This window comes from Cygnus olor, chromosome 2 (assembly GCF_009769625.2).
Source record: "Cygnus olor isolate bCygOlo1 chromosome 2, bCygOlo1.pri.v2, whole genome shotgun sequence".
NCBI classification, from domain to species: domain Eukaryota; kingdom Metazoa; phylum Chordata; class Aves; order Anseriformes; family Anatidae; genus Cygnus; species Cygnus olor.
The window spans coordinates 143,834,476-143,858,997 of record NC_049170.1 but is presented as its reverse complement, the minus strand read 5'-3'; positions in this window follow the sequence as shown (position 1 = coordinate 143,858,997).

Sequence of the window (24,522 nt, the reverse complement as noted above, 5' to 3'; positions counted from 1 at the left end):
TTTTTTATGCCTCAGTTGCTGTTAACCCCTCAAAAAGAATGATGGAATATCTTGTGCCCTTGTAGAAATAATTTAGTTTCTTCTCAATATTCTTATCCTTAATAAGAGTTATAATTTATCTATATAAAGCTATTTTCAGGAAATGTTGGTCAGGAATGAATTTCGCTGCACTAAGCCAGGGTGTTAAACCAATCTTCACCAAATGTTTCTAATTTTTAAATTGAGTATCCCATATAACTTGCTTCTCCAGTTAGCATCTTTGCATATCAAATATCCACTTTGTATTTCTAACGTCCACTATCCATTTTCTCTTCTAATGTTTTCTTGATGTTTTCTACTGGATTCAATAAGGTTGAACTTTCATTTTATGAAAATGTATTTCAGCATGACAAGAATAGAATTTTTCTTTGAGAATACGTATTTTATTCGCCCATCCTGTCCTCCTTTCTGCTCACTCTCTTACTGTCTCTCAACACTTCAGAGATATTCATCTGTTATTTGATGCTATTATTTGTCAGAGGGAAAAGAGTAACTTTCAGGACAAATCTAAGTGGTTTGGGGTTTGTTTCATTAATTTAATCACTTTCATTTTTTTACTAGATTGTAATTCTTTTAAAAAATAACCCATTTTCAAAGTTTATTTTTCAGGACTAAAAGGTTCTAGCTGCACTACACATTTTTATCCTAACAGTAATCTTTCCCAAAATTCCTGCCCGTTGCTGCACTTGGTAGTTTTGTACACTGTGCTGACTCATAATGACTGTGCCTTTTAGTGGGTTTGTGGTAAGACTGGCCCTTGCCTTGGCCTTCTGGTGAATTCCTTGTTACGTGCATGATGTGCTTGAAAGAATCAAGCACTGCTAATAATCATTATGTCTATCTCCTAAGTTATAGTTCTCTTTTTCACATTCTCCTCAGCATTCTTTATGCTGAGTGCTGCAGCATTAATCATTGCTTACCAAGTTTGCCTCAAGCTTTTTGCATTTGTGTTTCCTGTTGTCAGATTTAGATTACAAACCACAAAGTAAATGACAGTGGTTTTCAGCTGTTGACATATCCTGGTCTGCCATTCCTCTCAATACACAAATGTTAAGCAGTATGTTGCAGGCATAAACCTTTTGGAGTAAACGTGCTCAAGTCAGTTGTTTATATCTGTTCTTGTACCCACTACTAAGTAACTAGCATCATGCATTTCTTGTCTACAATGCTATTGTGAGAAGAAGAAACTAATTGATAAAAACCAAGTTAAAGGATGAAATAATACATGAGTTGTTTAAACACTGAAAAAAATAAAGGACTTTCTGAACCTCAGTCCTAACTAGATTATCCTCAGTCCATAAACTAGATTGCCCTCTTTTCAGGATCCACATAAGAAATATAAGGAAATAAAATATAAGCCACAATACTTATTTCATTTAAAATATTGTGCTTCATAATTCTTCATTTATAAATCTCTACTGCTTGCCTTCTCTACTATTTTATTTCTCCTTAAAGTCCAGATCTTAAAAGATGTGAGAAACTGAGTAATGAGCTTTGTCGTATTGGTCCTATCCCAATTATTATTGTGCTATGAGTGGTCTTTCTTGTGTTTCAGATTACACATGGTATTAAGGAGCTATGAAAAGAAAACATGAACAAAACAAAGCAAGCAAACAAACAACAACAACAACAAAAACAATGTGAGTCAAGGTTTTGAAAAAATGAGAAGAGATGACGATAACTTTTCTAGATAGGAAACCAACATAGTTAAAGAGACCATGTAAACCCTACATAACCCTGAGCTGTGTTTTACTTACATTCTGAAGACATGCTGATTAAAGCAGCTAATACAATTTATTTTCTCAAACTAATTAGCCAGAGGAAAGGTAAACTAAAGGAATTATTTTGAGGATTAATTTCAAATTATAAGGGCGATGCCTGCAGGGTCCAGCATCGAAGATAATACCTAAAGTGAGATATGGTTTGCTGGTTATTTTCTAGCATATCTGAGGGATATTTGGGAAAATTATAAACCAGGTAAAATACAAGAAATTATTTTTAGTCATATTTGAAGCTTCTTATTTGAAAGGGGAGAGGGTGACAGGGATGGGAATGTTAGTAACTGTATAGCTGTGTGAAAGAGAGCATAACCCACTATTTTGCCAGAAGGCAGCTTATTTTTATTTTAAGACTGCTTAAATATTTAAAGTGATCTCAAGAACATTTCAAAAATATAGTTACAAATCCAGCCAGTCCTACTGAGCTTATAAACCCAAAGAGATACCTCTGGCCAATCTGCAAAGGCTTATGTGGGAATCTTAGAAAATGTTGCCTGCTTCTCATTAAGGTGAAACTTTTACTCTGGCATCAAATACAGTAGGGCAGGATGCAAGTATTTTTGGACAAGTGGTGTTTAGTGCAGCTCTAATACCTCTTTTCCATAGAATCGCAGAATGATTTAGGTAGGAAGGGACTTCTGGAGGTCATTTGGTCCAACTCCCTGCTCAAGCAGGGACCTCAGGTTGCCCAAGAGCATGTCCAAATGGTTTCTGAAGATCTCCGATGAGGGAGACTCCACAGCCTCTCTGGGCAACCTATGCCAGTGCTCTGTCACCTGCACAGTAAAGAAGTGCTTCCTGATGTTCAGGCGGAACCTGCTGCATTCCAGTTTTTGCCCACTGCCTCTTATCCTGTCACAGGACACCACTGAAAAGAGCCTCGCTTTGTCTTCTTTACACCCTCCTTTCAGCTATTTATATACCTTGGTAAGATTCCTCCTGAGACCTCTCTTCTCCAGGCTAAATAGTCCCGGGTCTCTTGGTCTTTCCTCATAGGAGAGATGCTCCAGTCCCTTCATCATCTTAGTGGTCCTTCCTCTACCTAAACCATGCGAAGGAGACATACACAAAAACATCCAAGAAGTGGATATCTTACTGTTTGCATCGGACTCTGTTTTGTGAGTCTGCTGAATACGCAGTTTATTACATTAGACAGAGTTTAAAATTTGCTGTGAGACAATTAAAAGTGCTGATAGAGAATTCACTGTGAATTCAAGGAAAAGTAAGCGTGGTTATGATTAGTATTTACATGCGAGGTAGCAGGGTGAGACTTTGCTGTTTCTAGGCACCTTATATCTCTGCAATATTTTCCATATTTAAATGCTAAAAATTCTACAGGCTATTATTATACATTCCATTCGCGGAAGTCTTCCACAGATGTACAGTTTAAGTAATGAGCTTTCAGAGAGTGTGATATCTTACCTAAATTCTCATCAATGACATGTAAACAAACAACATATAAATGGGAATTGAGAGTTTAAGCAGCTATAAATCACAGTATCTTTTAGTTTACTGATACAGCTGAAGCCCTAAAAAAAAACTTGATCATGCCTATCCAAAGTCAAAACATATACCATATAATAACTGTGTTTATTATTATTATTATTATTATTATTATTATTTTATTATTTTGCTAAAAAACTTTTACTGAAAAATGGAATCTGAAATTTTCTTTTAATGACATAACACTTAGAATGGAGTTTAGTAAACTCACCAACTCTTCTTAGATTGATGAAACTAAAACAGTTAGAAACGATATATGTTAAGGAAGCTTAGAAACAATGATGTATGTTAAGGAAGCTTATCTCCAGTAACATGTATATAAACTAGTAATCTTTTAACTACTTTAGCAAATTAAGAAATCTTAAGAATCATGGAATCATAGAATCATTAAGGTTGGAAAAGACCTCCAAGATCATCTGGGCCAACCATACCCCTACCATCAATATCACCCACTAGACCATGTCCCTAAGCACCACGTCCAACTTTTCCTTGAACACCCCCAAGGATGGTGACTCCACCACCTCCCTGGGCAACCTGTTCCAATGCCTGACTACTCTTTCTGAGAAGAAATGTCTTCTAATTTCCAACCTAAACCTCCCCAGGTGCAAACATCTAAGCTAAAATTTTCTTCCAGCCTTCTATTACAGTTAATGTAAAAAAATAAGTAATTCTGAGGAGAAATTAATCTGACCTATTTTAGATTTCTTCTTCATATTAAAATGAATCACAACATAAAGGTAACAGTTTATTTCTATGTATTAGGGAAATCTAGGTGCCTAACTGCTGTGATACTAACCAGACTACTGAACATGATTTCCATAACAGTTGACCTGAGTAGGTGTAGATGTGTGCTGTGATGTACATATAACTTGTCCACAAGACAAACTTAGCTGGCTGGTAGGAATAGGCAGCTCCCAGTAGGCAGAAGTGACTGCACCACTGGTAAATCCTCTTATCTATCCTATTATCTGTCCTCTTTTTCTTTCTAGTGCTTGTTCCAATAAATGGCATTTAAATTAATATGGAGTCTGAGTGTCTTTCTTACTGAGGTCATAATGAACAATAACTCTGTTGCGTTATGGTAGTTCTGACCCTGAGCACTGTAGTTGGTCAGCTGAATCCTTGACTTCTCTGCAGCAATACATATGTCCACCCTAATGTGGTAGAGAGATGCAAGATTATGGATGAAAGCTAATGAAGAAGATATTGTTAGATAGGTCTACATCAAATATCTGTGTGGGCTGATGTTATATTTTTTTCAATTCTATGTTAAAAGAATTGATAATTAGATCTTCATATTCTTTAGTGACTGTACTGCAGTTAAATGACTTAATTTGACCAACAAAGCCTACTATATGATGATTATTTATAGATTTCAGTGGCTATTAATAATTCATTTATAAGTTGTGAGTAGTAACAGCCTTGTGAGAATTATCCCGCAATATTGCTCTGTGAATATGTATGCGTTATTGTAATGTTCACCTTTCAGAAAACCTGAGAGGGAGGATGGTACAAATAAAGCACACAGTAAGTGCTGTATTCATATAAGGTTATTTTTGCAATTTCTATGTAAATACACTGCTCTCTGTGGAGAAAATATGTGGAATGAGCAAAGAGGTAATGCAAACTATCTGTTCATGACTAGAGTCCTGGGGTCAAAGGCTTTTAAAAGTAATTACCTCCACAATTTCAGGGCAGCATTCAGCTCCTTGTGATGTTAATGGTAATAGTCTCATTGAATGGGAACCTGAAGGTAGGATCTGCTTAAAATAGAGGAGAATTTTACATTAATAAATAAAATTTTCAGTAAATTTCACATATTCCATGTAGGTTTTTATTTTGGGGGGCTTTTTTGAAGAACAAGGTGGGCAGTGCAAGATCAAATTCAAATTTACGTATGATTAAGTGGTCCTGAGTTTACTTTGTGTGTGCATGAGGGGAGTGTAGCTCTACAAGTGAAAAACTGTCCTGGAAGGACAGTTAATTCTTTTTGTATTAGCTATCACCAGGTGATGTGATCATCTAAACCTCTTCTCTCAAATAACAAGTGGTTGATGAAACTACTGCATTTATGAACAAAGCCCTGTTTGTTTGCTTCTGTGTCTGTCATTCAGCATTAAAACTTTAGTGATTCTTGTGTTGAAGCTGTAATATTATTGCTCTTTATTGCTACATACTAAATGTCTTAGATCTACTGCTTCTCAGCTTTTGACACTGACATTGCAACTTGAATTATATCTCCTCATTTTTCAAAGTGAAATCACGATTATATATTATTTTGTGATTAAATAATCCACTGGTAGATCATTGCTCAGTGGAAATGTCAGTTCTTCAACAGGGCAGACCTGTCTAGCTTTTGTCTTCACAAACAAGTGCCGTTTTAGCTGGCTTGTTATTCAGTCAGTTCTTCCTGGGCTGTCCTTCCATGTAGCTGTCATTTGAGACTGCCTGTCTTTAAGGGGATGCACTGAGCTTTACCAGTGCTGTGGGAGACATGTAAAAGTCTGAGACTCTCAAATTCAGCATGTGAATATATCTGTCCTTAATGTACATTAGGTTTCCTATCTAACTGGGGAAAAGAAACAACATTCAAAGATGTCCTCACACTGCTTTCTGTCCATTCCCTAAAGATAGAACCTTGTCAACAGAAACCTCACATATTTTAAAAAGAATTAATTATACAAGTTAAAGGTAGGCCGTATTATTTACCTTCCCTGAACTAAATTCGTTTGTAGTAGGAATACTAATTCAGCATCAGTATTTGCTGTTACAAAGCCAAAAATGAAAAGATGCTTAAATATTGTACCTTAAAACTGAAAAATACTGCAAGCAATTGCAATGGTCTTCTTGTAGAAGAGAGTAAAAGACATTCCAAACTGAACTGAAATACAACTTCTACAACATTCAACAGGCAAAATATTTACAAATAACATCTATAATCTGATTTCAAAAGATCCAGTTTGTTACAGATAAGAAATTACTAACATATGCTCCTTTATTTAATATAATGAAATTCCTCTGTAAATGTGTCTAGTATGGGTTAAGCCTCAAGAGGTATGTCTTGCCTATTTTCTAGATCAGGAAAAAAAAAAAAAGTTAAATTTTTATTAGAGATCATATTGCTAAGAAAATTTTCAACTTGAACTACATTTGTGAATCAATGTTTTTGAAAAATTCATTTTTCTTTCCAATTTTGAAGTCAGTAGAACCGAGCAAGGACAATGAAGTTAGGTCAAAGGTCATCTGTTTTGTAGCAGGATCTAGCTGAGTATATTTCACCATTTCAAGAACAACACTATTTCTATATAACTAAAAAATAGTATGAGAAATATAAACTTGAAGCATTTCCATTCCTGGGATATATGCTGAACATCCTATACCACCAAATATAAAACATTTTAACAACAACAAAAAAAACATAAATTGTAGTTGTGCCCATATCAAAGTACTGTGTAAGACTTTTACTATGGATAGAAATGAAGTCAGGAATTAGCTACCAATTTCTAGATGTCTTGGTTTCATCTGGGATAGAGTTAATTTTCTTCCTAGGAGCTGGTATGGTGCTGTGTCTTGGATGTAGGATGAGACTAATGTTGATAACACACTGATGTTTTAATTGTTGCAGAGCAGTGCTTACAGTAAGTCAAGGAATTTTCAGCTTCTCATACCATCCTACCAGCAAGGAGGCTGGGGGTGCACAAGAAGGGAGGGGATGCAGCAAGGACAGCTGACGCAAACTAGCCAAAGGGATATTCCATACCATACGATGTCATGCTGAACAATAAAACTGAGGAGAGAGGTGCTAGGGGAAGGTTGGATGGGCGGGTGGGTGGCCACTGCTTGGGAACTGGTTGGGAATTAGTAAGCAATTGAGCAATTGCATTGTGCATCACTTGCTTTGTATATTCTTTTATCGTTATGATTATTTTCCCTTGCTTTTCTGTTCTATTGAACTGTCTTTATCTCAATCCATGAGTTTTTGCTTTTTTTTTTTTTTTTTTTCTCCCCAATCCCACTGGGGAACAGCTGTGTGGTGCTTAGCTGCCTGCAGGGTTAAAACACAACAGTAGGTCTGAGTCTAGCCAACTACAATAAGGTTGCTCAAATGAACCTCAGATGAATCTAGTTGAGACTCAGCTATTTCTTTTCTGTATACAGAGTAAAGAAGGATTAAGTGTTCATAGTTTAGAGAGGCTGTTCTATTTTCAGTGATTATGAGAGTATGTTTAATAAATCCAGGAGAAACACTTAAAATCTAAAGACCTTGAAAAGTCATACGCAGGATTTAAGCTATGTGGCAATATTTTTTAATCATTAGAAATGATTGCTAAAAAAATATGTAATTCTGGAAAAGCACCAGACAACTGAAAGATGAAAGAGGTGATATTCAAAAGGAGTAGAGGAAATTATCTTGATAACCAAATAGGGTGAGTAGGTCACCACTGATCAGAGGTAAATGAGAAAGCTATATAATAATAATAATAGAAACTAAAAAAATGCATATTATGAATTGATTTTGACATTGTTTTTGATGAAAACTTTGGTTAAAATAACTAACTTGATGTAATATACATAAACTTTTATGCAATGTTTAAATAGTCTGAATAGAAAATAAATAAATAAATAAAACGATGACACAAAATCAATGTCACACTTGCCAGATCAATTAAAAATGATGAATTCATATCCTCACATCTACAGCTATGCTATGAGGCTTGTAAACCACTACAACAAATATTTATTGTGGTCTATTAGAGATCTGTTGTCAGCCAATATATTTCAGTAACTTTATCAATTTTCTGGAATAAAATGTAGAATCATTGTTTGATCTTGTCAATACCCTTACACTGAAGAAATGACAGATATATTGGAAAACAGATTAATAGTAACCAGGAATTGTATCTATTGCATTAACTTTGGTATAACCAAATATGATGCCCATTGCAGAATTAATATTCTACAGTGATGAGAAGCTATATCCTGTAATTCTGAAAATAACTGTCTTACTATATAAAATCATTTGAACACATTCCTATTGCAGTCATGTAGCTCTATAAATTTGCATTATATTTACATTTTTAGCAGAAGACTATAAACAGACCAGATATTTTCTACACAAACAATTAGATTGACTACCATTGGAAAAATGCATCCAGTTCTAATGCCTGGGTCTTCAACAAAGATTTGAAATCTGTAAAAGAGAACATTAAAGCTTAAAGGTAGAGTTGATTTAGGAAAATCAATTTCTTAGAAAAGTAAAACAAATCCATAAGTTTAGTTCTTTAAGAAATAATGATAATGATTTACAAGTGTCTTCACAAGACTCTTTTTGCAGAATAAACAAGTAATTCCAAAAAAAGACATCATAAACCCTGTAATAAAACACTGAAATAAAGGTTATTCATACTATAAAATTCAAGTTTTTGACTAAGAGTAATAACAGTGAACTAAGTTATTTTGGTAAATTATATATTCTCCATTGCTTTGATTGTATAACTCAAGACAATAAGGATGTCTCTTAAAGTATGTATGGATCAAATTGATGCAGAAATTACTCAACATATTTCTTCCATCTTATCTCTTAAAGTAAGGTAATTATCTGATATAACAATTGCTGTTGTTCCTCATGGATTGCCTATTTGTTAAAATCTGTATTAAGTTTTTATTTCTTTATTTATCTCAGAAAGATTAAACCATATAGGAAACTGTAAAAATCAATTACATGAAAAGAATTGAGAGAGTTGGAGAACTCCAGGAATCTGTTTTCACTGCCTTTCTTCACGACTCTCCTACAGTTCCCAACTTAAAATCTTTTGAGATGAATGGTGAGACTCACTTATTATATATACTTATATATACTTATAGTATTGAATTATCCTTGTTACAGCAATCCAGTGTGCGATAGATTGGTTGAATACTTAAATTCTGTGAAGATGTTCTGTATCAAACTATAGGTTAAAGTCATATGCTGAAACTTCTTTTGCCGGTAGGGAAGTATGAAAATCTTTAGGAAAGGAGAAATAAACCTTTCAGTGAAACTACACCTATATACCAACTTCAGTAGTTGCTGTGAGGCTGCAGTGCTTTCACTCTGTAACCTCAAGATCCTGTACATTATGGTTCTCGTCCTATGACAAAGTCCTAGTTATATGACCTAAATATATCTAGGCTATCTAAGTGCTATTAACTTCCGTTATAAGGCACTTGACATAGCTTCTGTTGCTGTCAGTGTGCACATCAGAATCCAATATTCTCTGACCAAATTCTTCCAGCTTTTCTGCACGTGGAGTTCCTAATATTTAATTAGTAAATTTAAGATAATATGATGTTGCACTTTTTGATGGTGGAGTGATAGATCAATGTACCTAAATTATAATAGGTGTACAAACATGCTTTGCAGAGTGTACCAAATTCAATATACAATTGAATCACAGTACAAATGTGAATTTCATTACTGGTCTATATAATATGCTCACTGTCACAGCGCTAGGCATCTCCATTTACTGGGAAGAAATACCTGGGTTGAAACCAGCTCAAGCCTGTTGTTCTGTTTGAAGTTCTTTCTGTTTGCTATTTGTTTTCTTATACTCTGTTGGGCTGAGCTGCACATAGATAACCCATGAGGATATGGCTAAGTTAGAAATAAGTATGTTGGCAGTCTTCTGATTAACTCATTGACTAACTTGATTGATTCACTCAGTTAATATAAGCAGTTGATTCACTCAGCTGATACAACTATTTATCTAGAACAAAGGCTACCTCTTGATCTCCTTTGTGGTGAGATAAATTCAGCTTTCTTTGCAACACTGGTCAGTCATTCCTAAGTCTTCATGAGCCTTTGACTATCTCCTCCGAGCCTTCTTCCAATGCAGAGGATTCAGTATGGGTCACTGCAGAATGAGTGTGTTAAAACAAAGAGGCAATATACTTAGTAAGTTAGAGCAACAGAAGGATCTTCAGCCTGGAGAAAATAAATTGGAGAACATTAAATAGCTTGGAAAGAGATTATAGCGTGCCAAAGCCAAGACAGTGAAGAAAACATAACAGAAGAGTTTCTTTACTTGAATCACTGAAGTGAAAATCTTATTTTTTCTGTTTTCAGTACTATAATAGTTTGTCATTCAGATTTTTTTTTCCTGTAAGTTTTGAAGAATTTACTAATTTGTATAATAAAATTGAGAGCAACAAAAATGATACCACTCTGACTCTATTACCCCAGCTTATGTAAAGTCACTCTATTGCGTGTATGATTGGATATGCAATTATAAAAAAGAAGAGCCAGGGCAAGGAAAGGTGTGCTGACTTGTCACTTTACATATTTAGGTTTGATATTTGCACCAGGTGTATTATATACTAGCAGTTAGCAGGCATTTCAAATATACAGTTCTGTGAGAACATTTGCTACGTTAAACTAATAATGGTTTTCCTATTGGAAATCACTCTGAATCTTTTTATATTGTCACTAAATGGTACTTCATGATGTGTCAAAGCACAATATAATAACATGTTTCAGCAAAATTAAGTGCTAACTTCCTACTGGAAATTTCAAACATGCACATCTGCTGTTTTCCATTGGAAAAAAAATGCACATATTTCACTTAGTAGCTTTTCAAATAGCCCTTGAAAAAGACTTATTTGGGCAAAATGTTGAAGCAATTCCATTACAGTTCAGGGTAAAATAATGTAAATTTCTTTCCAGAGTTTAGTCTTAAAGCTTTACTTACACAGAAAGTAACAACTTCAACTGGCAAAATTCTGTGGAGTTTACTTGCAACTTTCAAACTGTAACATCAACTGTTCTTGTATAATTGTATGATCAAATACTTCATTTTTCTCTGTATTCTGTGTTTTAAAATATGAGAAAATGTTCTTAAAATTATAAGAAATTTCTTCTAAGAAACATGCTTACAGGTATATAATTAAGATAAATGTGGTCTCTTGGAATTTCCCACTGCTTGAGCAAAGCACTTCTTGTGTTTATGAGACAATGTCTTCTTAAATAATTATTTTTGAATAGCATGTTTTATAAATAACCTCTCTGTTAGCTCACTGATCTGCATAGAAAACCAATGAAATACTTACCCAAGTAGCTTCACTTACTAAAATAAAATAAAATAAAATAAAATAAAATAAAATAAAATAAAATGAAACAAAACCATACTATACCAAACCAAAATTATCTATGGGAGATCTACCTGGTGGAAACATTTCTCCACCCTGATCTTACCGTCAAACTAAAAATTGTAGTCTCCGCTCCCTTGGTTCGCGATCTCCTTTGTATCTCTGATAATTTTACTTTCTAGTAGACTTTGAAAAGGACATGAGAAAAAGAGCCCTCCTATCTGTCTATGAAAAGTATTGGGGTCTAGAGAGCGAAGTCACTATATGTTCCATAACAGCAAACATATATATCCATAAAATAATTCAAAACTAGCATCTCCAAAAAGAACAGGGTTATTTAAATTCCAATTTAGGTTTACTTGGCAAGGTTTAGGAGCAAGCCCTCCCCATGTTAGATAAGAGCCAGTTCTAGCCATCTCCAAAAGGGACCCGTTGATGGACAGAGTTGAGCGACGCCAGTTGTGCTTCTGTGAAAGCAGATTTAAGAAAGGGAAAAAACAAAACAAAACAACAACAACAACAAAAAGCACTGCTGCTTGGAAAGAGGTGCAAGAATATGTAGAGGGAGCTAGCCCTACAGACACCAAGGCCAGTGCAGGAGGGTAGGAGGTGCTCCAGACACCAGAGCTGAAGTTCCCCTGCAGCCAGTGGAGAGGCCTCTGGTGGAGCAGGCCCCCTGCAGCCCATGATGTACCATGGTGCAGCAGATCTTCGTGCTGCAGCCCATGGAGGAACCCACGGTTGAGCAGGTGGATGTGGCCTGGAGGAGGCTGCAGCCTGTTGGAAGATAGAAGTCCCCTTGAGCAGACTCCAGGCCAGAACTGCAGCCCATGGAAAGATACCTACACAGGAGCAGGTGATCTGGTGAGTCTTCCGCTTGTGGGGGGCCCATGCTGGAGCAGTCTGTTGCTGTACCTCATGTTACTGACCCATATGGGACCAGTTCTTGAAGATCTGCTGTCTGTGGGAAGCATACATAAGTACAGTTTGAGAAGGATCGTGTCCTGTGAGAAGGAATCCAAGCTGGAGCAGGGGAAGAAAGTGACCTTGAAGGAGCAGCAGATGGCACTGTTATGGACTGACTGCAGCCCCCATTTCCCATTCCTCTGAGCCGCTCATGGCGGGTAGAAGAGGTTGGGAAGGTGTTTTTAGTTTGCTTTTAGTTTCTCACTGCTCTAGTCTGTTACTAACTGAAAATAAATCACATTAGTCTCCCTATGCCGAGTCTGTTTTGCCTATGACAGTAATTGTTGAGTGATCTCCCTGTCTCAACCCTTGAGCCCTTTTTCATCATATTTTCTCCACCTTTTCCTTTGAGGTGGAGGGAAGAGCTGTGTGGTATGAAGTTCAGCTGCACATGTGTGTGAAAACACCACAGTTCCGTAAACAGCAAATGTTCTTAGTAATCAGAAAACTGTCTAGTAACACTAGTTAATGTGGCTGTATATCGTACAGATACATGGGGGGAAAAAAAAAAAACACACTAGATAGGTAACCTCTACTTGTAGTTTGAGTCTATGTACCTTCTTTTGTTTGTGCATAGAGATGTGACAGACAGCATGGATTTTTTTTATCAAGTGAATTTCAAAACCCCTATTGGACTGCTGGGTTCAGCGACCCCTAACAACTGCAAATAGTATCTAGCCAAATATCCAAGTATCCAGTATTTAGCCAAAATAAGCTAAAAACTGGTAATACATGCTGAGTATACCAAGGAAAAAGTACAGGATACTTTCTTCTGCTTTTCCTAGTGATCATGTTTCCAAAATTTCTAGTACTATCAATATATCTCATTGTTTCCCATTGTTCCTAACTTTGCCAATTTAGCCGGTTCAATTGCTCTATATGGCTTCACTTTATTGTCTGTTATTAATAACAAATCCTTTTTATTTTTTTCTGCCTAGTGATGACTTGTTGTTACCAGTACCATTTACTCTTATCCAATGCCAATAAATTTGATAATAATATTCCTATTCTGAGAATTCAGGTGAACAGTCTTTGTCAAGTTACTGGCTAAGACAGATTTTATGCATGTAGGAGAATGGACATGCAGTTAAAATGTTACGTAGTGCATCCATCTCATGTTAAAAGGCATTTATATCCTATGTGATTTATTTTAGGCTTTGGCTCTTCTGGTTCCGTTTGGAGTGATCAAAGACAGCTTTCCCAGCTGCTTGGCTACGGCTGTATACTGAAAGTGAACCAATCTTTCGTTCTGCCAGAATAAAAGAACATAAAAGAACTTAATCTATTTCAAGAGAAATAGCCAGTTTGGCTTAAAATGTCCTTTTAAGCTTCCATAGTTGGAAGGAGCATGCTACCACTGCAACACCTGATACACGTGTCTTTTCCTTCACTGCTATGTAGTTTATTAATTTAGCTAGTCATATAGGGTAAGGTACATGAAGTAAGATGATTTTGTAAATTTAAACATGGTAAACAGTAATAATGAAAACAGATAATTTGAGAAAATTGTTTTATCTCTAGGAACTTTAAAGCTTTCTTGAGGCAAAGATGTAAGCAGTTAAAAAATCAGTAAAAATGTGCTTAGGAGGCAAGATCAGCTTTTCTTCTGTAAGGTACTATGTGATCTTCATGCAAAGACTTGTGTGCAAAGTAGAAAAAGGGGGGGGGGGGAATGTTTCTAATCACTATTTTTAAAATAAAGCGTCTGTGATGTTAACTTAGAAACAAGTACGTGATGGTTTTACCCAGCTGGGCAGCTGAGCTCCACTGCAACTGCTATCTCCCTCCTCAAAGGGAAAGAGGGATAAACTTAGATGAAAAGGGCTCAAGGACTGAGATAAGGACAGGGAGATCAATCAACAATTGTTGTTATGGGCAAAACAGATTCAGCATAGGGAGATTAATATAATTTATTGCCTATTACTAACAAGCTAGAGCAGTGAGAAACTAAAAACACCTTCCCCCCATTCACCCTCTTCCACCTCCTCCCCCTGAGCAGCACAGGGGAATAAGGAATGAGGGTTGTGGTCAGTCTGTAACACTTTGTCTCTGATGCTCCTTCACAGTCACTCTCTGCCCCTGCTCCACATGGGTCCCCAACGGGTGGCAGCTCCTGTGATCCTGCATGGGCTCCTCTCCACAGGCTGCAATTCTAGACTGAAGTCTGCGCTGGACTCCTTCACATCAGATCCACCTGCTCCACCATGGGCTTCTCCATGGGCTGCAGCGTGGAAGCCTGCTCCATGATGGTATGCCATGGACTGCAGGAGGACAACTTGCTCCATCATAGTCCTCTCCACAGTCCACGGGGGAACTTCTGGTCTGGCACCTGGAACACATCCCCCCCCTCCTCCCCCCCCCCTTCACTGACTTTGGTGTCTGCAAGGCTGTTTCTCACTCCTCCTCACTCTCCCAGCTGCTGTTGTGCAGCAGTTGTTTGTTTGTTTGTTTTCCCCCCTTTCTTAAATCTGCTCTCACAGAGGTACAAACAACATCACTTATTGGCTCGGCTCGGAACAGCAGCTGGTCCCTGTGGAGCCGGCTGAAACTGGCCCTTACCTACCATGGGGCAGCTTCTGGATTCTTCTCACAGGGGCCACCCCTGTTGCCCCCTGCTACCAAAACCTTGTCACTTAAACTCAATGCAGTACAATAAGAGTCAGATTGTCATCTACTGACCAGGCTGAAATAGTCCTTGCACTTATGGTCAAGGAGTGTGTCTGTATATGCTGTCCAACTTTAAATAGTATGTTAATTCTCCCCAGGCAGAATCACTACAAAGCCAGCTAAAATGAAAGTGCCTTGCTGGCTTTAAGCACAGTAGGAAATTTACTTAGCCTTTGTCAGCTAGAAGTCACTGTTCTGTACATCATACACATTACATTTGGCAGCCTTTATTCTCAAATGAAAACCACAACACCAATAATTTTATAAGATTACTTTTAAATGCACATAATACAACGGTGAAGTATGTTCTATATAGTTTTTTTTATTTCTTCCCACCAATTGATGTGACATTACCAGAGAATAACAATTTATCTCAGGCTTGTCCGATAGGCATACTTTTAATAGAATAAGCAAAGGAGAGTCCAGAGCAACTTTACAGGAATTTTCAGAAAGATGGCTATCTCTAGTCTGAGTCCTCTCTGCTCCTCTTCCAAACACTGCTGCTCAGGTTTAAAAGGATTTCAGATGATTTAACATTATGGGTATTGGAACATAGTCATAAAAAACTGCCGTTTTTTATCTCATTTGCCCTTCATTTATTGAACAGGGGGGAATGACAATGGAGATTGATTAAGCTAATATATACAGACTTTGTCCTCTATTTCTTTTCACGTATCTTCCAGACTGACTTTCACAGCTCTCACTATTTCCTTCCTTATATCAGTGAATGAAAGACCCATTTTCCTGAAAATGTGTAGTACTCATTAGGTCTATTACTGCCCCCATAAGCTTGACAACTTGAAACACCAAAAACTTGAATGTTTTGGAAAAAAAAATACATGTAAATGTGTGGAGGAATTATAAATTTATTATCCTCATGTACACTATTGTTTTCTAGGTGGAACCTCTAAATGATTTGTCTTGTTGAAAGTTTAATTTTTCTGAGGACAGTGTAGTCAAAGCCAATCTCAAATTATAATCTTCTGTACACCCAAATGTGGCAGTTATGGGGCAGGACCATGCTGTCACAGACACAGAACAGACAAGCCTATGTGGTACATTATACTGTGCCGTTTTCTTGCATTCTACTCACTATTTGGACACCTATGTGGTTACCTTATACTAGCTTCTTTAGTGCCACTGAATTTGAATCTGTTTTTATCAGTTATTGTCCTGTGGTGTTCTTCTAACTGAAATACAAGTAGTTCTATGATCAGAATATGCTTTGACTTCATTAAGGAACATTTTATCAAAGAGGTAGCTGTTAAGTATGATAAATCAAGGCAGATAATACAGTTTAAACATTGAATTTTATATTAGGTCATTAGAAAAGTGTAATGCACATTTGACATATGACTTTTTAACATGCAAAGGAGTGATCTCATTAATTTTGCAATTGTCATTTTATACCTGATTGCTAGTGTAGCACAGGTAATTAGGAGAAGTGAAGGTATCCATCCATACCATATTAATCTATTTGAATAAAGCTAAACATTATTTCTGTTCTACGCTATTTATGAAGCTTCTGTGAGTTTGGAATGTCAGATCTTCATGTCCACTGAAGAACACAGTTACCACTATAGAGAATTTAAAATTATATTTAGCTACCGCTGTTCCATATCTCATAGAATTCATGTTAAAAGGCAATATATGAGGAACCTGTAAATATCACCTACAGAATAGTTCAGGCAGGGACTAAGTCCCAGGTCTGTACTTACACAGTCCCATGTGAGGTTGTTCTGGGCAGTTAAAGGCTATTGTTGCACTCCCAGCTATAAGAATACTTTTGTGTGGTACTATAAACAAAGGACAGTTTTTCATTCCTGACAGTAAAGTCAGCATTACTTAGAGCATTTTTCTGTAATGCTTTCTATGGAAATTCATAGAATCATGCAATAATGCAGGGTGAGATGGACCTCAGAAGGCCTCTAGTCCTACTTTCTGGTCAAAGCAAGGTCGGCCATGAAGTCAGACTGGGTTGCTCAGGGCTGAAGACTGCACAGCCTCTTTGGGCAAGCTGTGCCAATACTTGTGCTAAGCAAGTGCTAATACTTGACTATGCTTATCATTAATAAGGTGTTATAGCCAGTCTGAAACTTTCTTATTTTAACTTATGCCTGTTGTCTCCCTTTCTCCCACCAGGCATCCCTGCAAAGATCCTGACCCTGTCTTGGTGACCTCCCCACGGATACTTACTGGTTTCTATGAGGTTTCCCCAAAGCCGTCCCTTCTCTGGGCTGAACCAGCCTCTCCTCACAGTGTAGGTGCTACAGCCTTGACCAGCTTAATGGCTCTTCATTGTACTTACTCCAGATTACTGCTTTTAATCTGTATTGGGTACCCAAAATTAGATGCTGTGTTCTAGATTCGGTGTAATGCGTGCTGACTAAAGAGTAATAATTTATCTTGATCTACTAACTGACTGTGGTTCTGTTAGTAGAGTCCAGAATGCTCTTGGCTTTCTTTGCTACCAGGGCACACTTCTGGGTCATAATGAACTTCCTGTCTAGCAAGTCCTCCAGGGCCAGAGCAGAGCAGAGCTGCTCTCCAGGCTGTCAATCCCTACCATGTACTGTTGTCATTGATTCTTTTTGCCAGGTACGGGACTTCCCATCAAGGACCTCCTCTTTGATCCATTTGTCCAACCTGTCTAGATCCTTCTCAATGGCAGCTTTGTCCATAAGTATATTGACTGGTCCACAAGCTATCTGCAAACATGATGACTGTAGTACTCAACTTGTTACCAGCATCTAGGTACAGGATGGACCATTAACCCCTGCCCCCTGAGCCTAATAGTCCAACCAATTGTTTTTATTTTTTTCTGCTTTTCCCAGCTAGTTATCCATGTATCCAGACCACAACATCCCAACTTGGATACAGGAATACTATTGGACAGTGTCAAAAGCCTTGCTAAAGTCAAAGAAAATGACAGACAGCTCTCCTTTTATCTAGAAATCAAGGCCTACAAGAGAGAGCGATTTGTCAGACATGATTTATCTTGATAAACTAATGCTGTCAATTCCCAGTCATGGGATCATAGAATCACAGAATGGCTTGGGTTGGAAAAGACCTTAAAAATCATCTAGTTCCAAACCCCCTGCCACGGGCAGGGGTACCACCCACTAGGTCAGGTTGCCTAGGGCCTCATCCAGTGTGATCTTAAGCACCTCCAGGGATGGGGCATCAACAGCTGCTCTGGGCAACCTGTTTCAGTGTCTCATTTCCCTCTGAGTGAAGAATTTCCTCCTAATATCTAATCTAAAATTCCACTCTTTCAGTTTGAAACCATTCCCCCTTGTCTTATCATTATCTGCCTGAGCAAAAATTTGCTTTTCATATTTTTTATAAACTCCCCTTAGGTAGTGAAAAACTGCAATGAGGTCTCCTTAGAACCAGAGACTTCTCTCCAGGCTGAACTTCTCCAGCTCCCTCAGCCTTTCTTCACACGAGAGGTGCTCCAGTCCTCTTATCAACTTTGTGCCCCACCTCCCAACCTGCTGTAACTGATCCACATCCTTTTTGTGCTCGGGGCCCCAGACCTGGACACGCACTCCAGGTGGAGCCTCACAAGGGCAGAGCAGAGGGGACAATCACCTTTCTTGACCTGCTGGCCAGTTCTCTCTTAATGCAGCCCAGGATGCAGTTGGCCTTCTAGGCTGCAATTGCACATTGCTGGTTCATGTAGAGCCTGTTATCCACCAGAACCCCCAAGTCCTTCTCCACAGGGCTGCTCTCAATGAGTTCTTCACCCAGTCTGTGCTCATGTCTGGGATTGCCCTGACACAGGGGCACCTTGCTCTTGGACTTGTTGAACCTCACTGGGTTTGTGTCAGCCCACTTCTCAAGCTTGTCCAGGTCCCTTTGGATGGCATTCCTTCTTTCTATTCTATCAGCTGCACCACTCACCTTGGTGTCATCTACAAACTTGCTGAGGATGTGCATTCGGTCCCATTTTCTATATCATTGATAAAGATATTAAACAGTACCGGTCCCAAGACAGACCCCCTCAGGGACAACACTCATCACCAGCTTCCACCTGGGCATAGCGCCATTGACCGCCAGATATAGTTTGCCCATCCCAGGGCTTATGTAGCTTAAATTTTCTGAAGTCCTCATTCACTGCTGGTAGGTGTCCTCCTTGAGCCCTGCCTTTCAGCAAAGAGACCAGGGATGCCTTCTAGGTGGAAAGTCTCCCTTTGCCTCTCTTTGTTGAGGTTAATAACACATTTAGTACCTTAGCCTTATCTGCCCCACTTATCACCAAAGTGAGGCATTATGCAGTTGTTATTAACATAAAACTGCAATTTATGGAATAATAAACTATGTTATCAAACTATGGAAGTGGGGAAGCTTTCCTAAAAGTTTTGGTGTTCATAAAGCATACTTGAAGTAAAATATCACTTTGTGTCTGGGAAGCGACACTTAATAAATCATTGGTCAGCAGAAAGATTTTTCTCCCTGTGTGATGAGGATTGTACTGGGTCTGGCTGGGATGTTAACTTTCCCTGCAGCAGTCCATGCAGTGCTGTGCTCTGCACTTGTAGCTAGAACAGCAGTGGTATCACACCAGTGTTGTGTCTGCTGCTGAGTAGTGCTGGCACAGCATCAGGACCCTCTCTAACCCTCCCAGAGTCAGCAGGCTTGGGATGGGCAAAAAGTGAGAAAGGAACATCACCAGGCCTAAACCAACCAAAGGGATATTCCATACCATATGATGTCACACTCAGCAATAAAATGTGGAAAAAGGAAGAAGAAGGGAGGGGTGGGTTCTCATTGCAAAAATGTCTGTCCTCCCAAACACCGGCTACATGCGTTGAGGCCCTGCTTCAAGGACGTGGTCAAGCATCGCTCATTTGTGGGACGCAGAGAGTAATTTCTTTCCTCTGCACTTCCACACAGCCTTTACTTGTTCTGTTGTGTTTTTTGTTGTTGTTTTTTTTTCTCCCTTTTTCCCCTCCCTTTTCCCCTTTCCCTTTTTCCCTTTAGTTAAATTGTTTAATTAATAATAATATTTCCTTAATAATTATTTTCCCCTTTAATTAAGTTATCCTTATCTCAACCCATGAGTTGTTCTTTCCTTTACTTCTTCCCCTCCTTTTCTGAGGAGGGGGAGTGAGAGAGCGGTTGTGGTGGAATTCAGCTGCCTAGCAAGGTAAAACCACCACAAGGATAATGGGTATGAATGACATATAATTATCATTTTTTCTTTAGAGGGAAGAAGAAAGTAGAGGAGTTGGAAACTGGTCCCCTTTTTAAATTAAATATGTCTTAAATATTACAGAATGTAATGGACTGTCCTGGTTTCAGGTAGGACAGAGTTAATTTTCCTCCTAGTAGCTGGCAGGGTGCTATGATTTGGATTAGAATGAGAAGAGTGCTGATAACATGCTGATGTTTTAATTGTTGTAGAGCAGTGCTTACACCAAGCCAAGGACTTTTCAGCCTCTCTCTGTCCTGCTAGCAAGCAGGCTAGGGATGCAGCAGGAGCTGGGAGGGGACAGACCCAGGACAGCTGACCCAAACTGGCCAAAGGGGTATTCCATACCATCTGACGTCATGCTGAACAATATATAGGGGTGGCTAGCCGGGGTGGAGGGGGGGGCCGGCTGCTCGGGGATAGGCTGGGCATCGGTCAACGGGTGGTGAGCAATTGCATTGTGCATCACTTATTTCGTACACATTATTACTATTAATACTATTATTATTATTATTATTATTGTTATTCTTTTCCCTGTCTTAATAAACTGTCTTTATCTCAACTCACAGGCTTCACTTTCCCGTTTCTCTCCCCCATCCCGAAGAGGGAGGGGGGAGGGTGAGCGAACGGCTGTGTGGTGTTTGGCTGCCAGCCGGGCTAAACCACAACATGGACCTATGTCATGATGGTTAGACCAAGGTACTCCACTGTGGAAATTTGTCATTTACTATTGCTGTTGGGAAAAAAATATATAGTGAATACCTTAATTTAATAGAGTCGCTTCTACACTGATCATTTTTTTCAGTTCTTTGAAGTTTAGAGGCATGTGTATTTGCATGGAAAGTACGTGACTGGATCCTAACTTGTGCATGTATGCATTTGTTTTTTCTCTAAGCAAATTTCTGTCCTGCTATTTTGTAAATATAATCAACTAAAAATCTTTGTCTATAGATTCACTAAATGGGTAGGAGTAGAGAAATTCTCACACCTATCTTATGAAAATTAAGACTAGAAAATGATTTATTGTGGCAGTTGCAATTTATTAACGATGTGGTCATATCACAAAAGGTAATTTCTTTCATCCTAGTGAACTATTGCCAAATGATTCAACATAATGGTATAGAATATAGATATTCATAGGATATAGAAAATTATTCAGAACTGAAGTGGTGTAATTGAGCACATAGCAACCAGCTATTAGGGCTCAGCTAATGCATGATAATTTGTTAAGCCATAGTAACTCAATAGCTTTGGCTCATTCAATAATAATGTATAACTCTCTATAGTGCTTATGCAAGTGAGAAGCAATGTTTTGTTTTGTTTTGTTTGTTTGTTTGTTTTATATAGAAGCAGTCTAAATCTTAGTATTCTTAGTATTGAGAATGAATTTCTAGGAATCAGTACAAATCAGAGAAAACTTGCTTCATTTTGGTAAAAAACACCCACATTCTTGCCTCTTTAATAATCCTATGGATGGCAATGGAAATGTTGCCATTATATTTCTATAGATTAATTATTTTCTCAAGATTATGGTGCCATACATCTTAGGACAACTCTTTTCCACCACCACTTGGTTTCATTAGCAGCAGAGTGAAAAGAAGGCATTTGTAATGCTGGATCTCTCTATTCTCTCTTTCATTAGAAAAACAATAATTGATCTTGGCAGAATAAATGCCTCATATCCATAGATAGTAGCAATAAATGTTATTCAGGGCTGCTTGACATATGTTTGGTGCTTTATTAATGTGATGTCTCAGAGGAAAGAAATTGGGATCAAATATTATGTTTTCTAACACTTGTTTCAAAAAAAAATCCTTATAAGAAACCCTTATGATTTCAATGTGCCTTAAAGCTGGAATAATGAGTAATTTAACATAAATTCATGAATAAAATGTTATAGAAGGATAGAAGTTTTTTCTCAATTTTTATATCTTCAAGAGCAAAGTATCAAAGATATAAACACAGTAATATAATGTCCTTACTTTCTTTTTCCATTGTGGAATGATTCTACAAGGGCAAAGACAGCCTACTTTGCCCCTGTATTTTGTATTTGACCCCTTATCAGCACCCCCCTAGTCAATTACAGTAAGAGTGTAGCTTGCTGCTTCAAAGCATACATATAGAATTTCTGGGGAAAAAAAAAAAAAAAGCAAAACCTACATCCTAACAATATTGTCTCACCCTTTCAATATACTTCCTTTTCATGTATTTGCTTAATCCATCTGTTGTGTTATTTCTTAATTAAGAAACCCCTACTGCTAGTAAGGACAGTTTAAATTCTGTTTAAGTATATTAACACAAATAAATAGCAGAGTATCACTTTGTAAGACAGTGTTCAGAGTAGGTAGATTACAATAGGTCTGCATCTCCCACAGTTATCTGAAAGAACACTAAGTGTATACCTGAGCCTCAGAATTTGGTTCCAGATGTTGCTGAGTTAGGAAGTCTTTGAACAACCACTTGGAAAAAGAAATACAGAAAAAATAAATATAAGAAACTAGTAAAAAGTAACCATCAGTTTGAAGAGTGCTTTGAGGAAAACATTAGCTGATAAATACTCAGGAGAAAGGATAAGGACATATAGTAGTAACAGTAGTAGTAAGAATAAAGAATGCAATATAGGTATATAGGTAAAGTTCTAAGAAGTGGAGAATTTTGCATTTGCTTCTTTACAGCCAGTATGAAGTACCCCAGAAGAAAGCAACATGCTCAATGAGCTGATAGACCAAGTTCTATGAAATAATGGAAGGTTTCCTTTAAATCTTAACTGTCCCATTTTTTATCTTTTAATATTTTTTATATTACTTTTTTTTATATTTTATAAAGTTGCAGACAGTATTCTTTCTAAGATTCAGCCACAGAGTATCTGTATATCTGCAGTATCATTTTACAAAAAAACAACCTTTACTTCAGTTGCTTTACATTACTACCATTGTCTTTAAAACCCTCCAGTTCAGCAGCATGATGGTACTGCTACCAGAACCCAAATATCAGTCTCTGTGTGATGTTCTCCATATTGGCCACAAGGCATTGAAAGGAGAGGAAATAAAGGCAAAGTTGATATATCATCTCTAATAGGGAATCAATGCCAGATATTGTGCAAAAAAAAAAAATAATAATAATAATTAGGAAATGTGGTAGTGTATGGCACTGCATGGTGCTTATGAACACATTTGTGGGCCCAGTCTTTAAACTTTTAGTTGCTCATAACTACTATTATCTTTTATGTGAATTTTGCATCCTTAAGGTTTACAAATTCATGTGCTGCTTTCTAAATTTACAAAAAAGAAGAAGAATGTCCTCAGGAATAGTAGAAAAGTCACATTTTAGGTAGTGTATAATGTTTACTGTTTACACAATGCAGAAGTAATAACTTAAAGATTAAATGACATATAAGACCATTTTTCATCTGTAACCAGGTAATATATGAGGAAACATTAGAGATGAAAGTTATAAGAAAAATGGTGGCTCTAACAAAAAAGAAGCTGTTAGGTTGCTGGTTAAGAGAAGTTTGTGAAGGAAGAACCAATAGGATAGTGACAAATAATAGGAGAGGAGAACATAGAGAGAGTAGGTTATGTAATACTGATATGGCTGTTTATATGACAGTGTATTCTTAAAACAGTGTTACTGCTTATATAACAAAAATTGAAAGGTAGAGCCCGTCGTTGGCTCTTTTTTATTACTTCTTACAGCTAAATATTTTAATTGCTCATATCTTCCAAAGCATGATTATCTTCATCTGTTACTTATTTTTATTTAGATAAGAATAAAATAGAAGTCCTAAAATCAGTGTAGTTATGGCATGTTAATTTTTTTTTTTTTGCATGTAAATGATGATCTTTGTAGTATATCATCAACAGATTGCTACAGTTAGATTGTTACAGTTAGATTGCAAGTTATTTTCATTACATCTCTAACGTCAGAAATGCCCACACGTTTGAGAAACTATTATTTTCTCACTTTTTTTTTTCCCCCCCCCGTCATGGTGTACATTTTCCTGAACAGAAATAATTTTGAAGACTGAATATTTTCCATCCTGCTGAGGTTCAAGCACATTCTAGGTTGTTTAGGTACACAAACCAGAGTTTTAATAATTAATGCTGACAATCAAAAATATTGATATACATCTTCTTTAGACAGCAGGCCTCAGACTTGCTTGTGAAGCTAAGGCAAGGCTGTTAGCTTCTTGGAAATATTGGACAAAATCTATTGTGGTAGCAGTTACTGAAAAGGTAGTCTGGCTTTCTC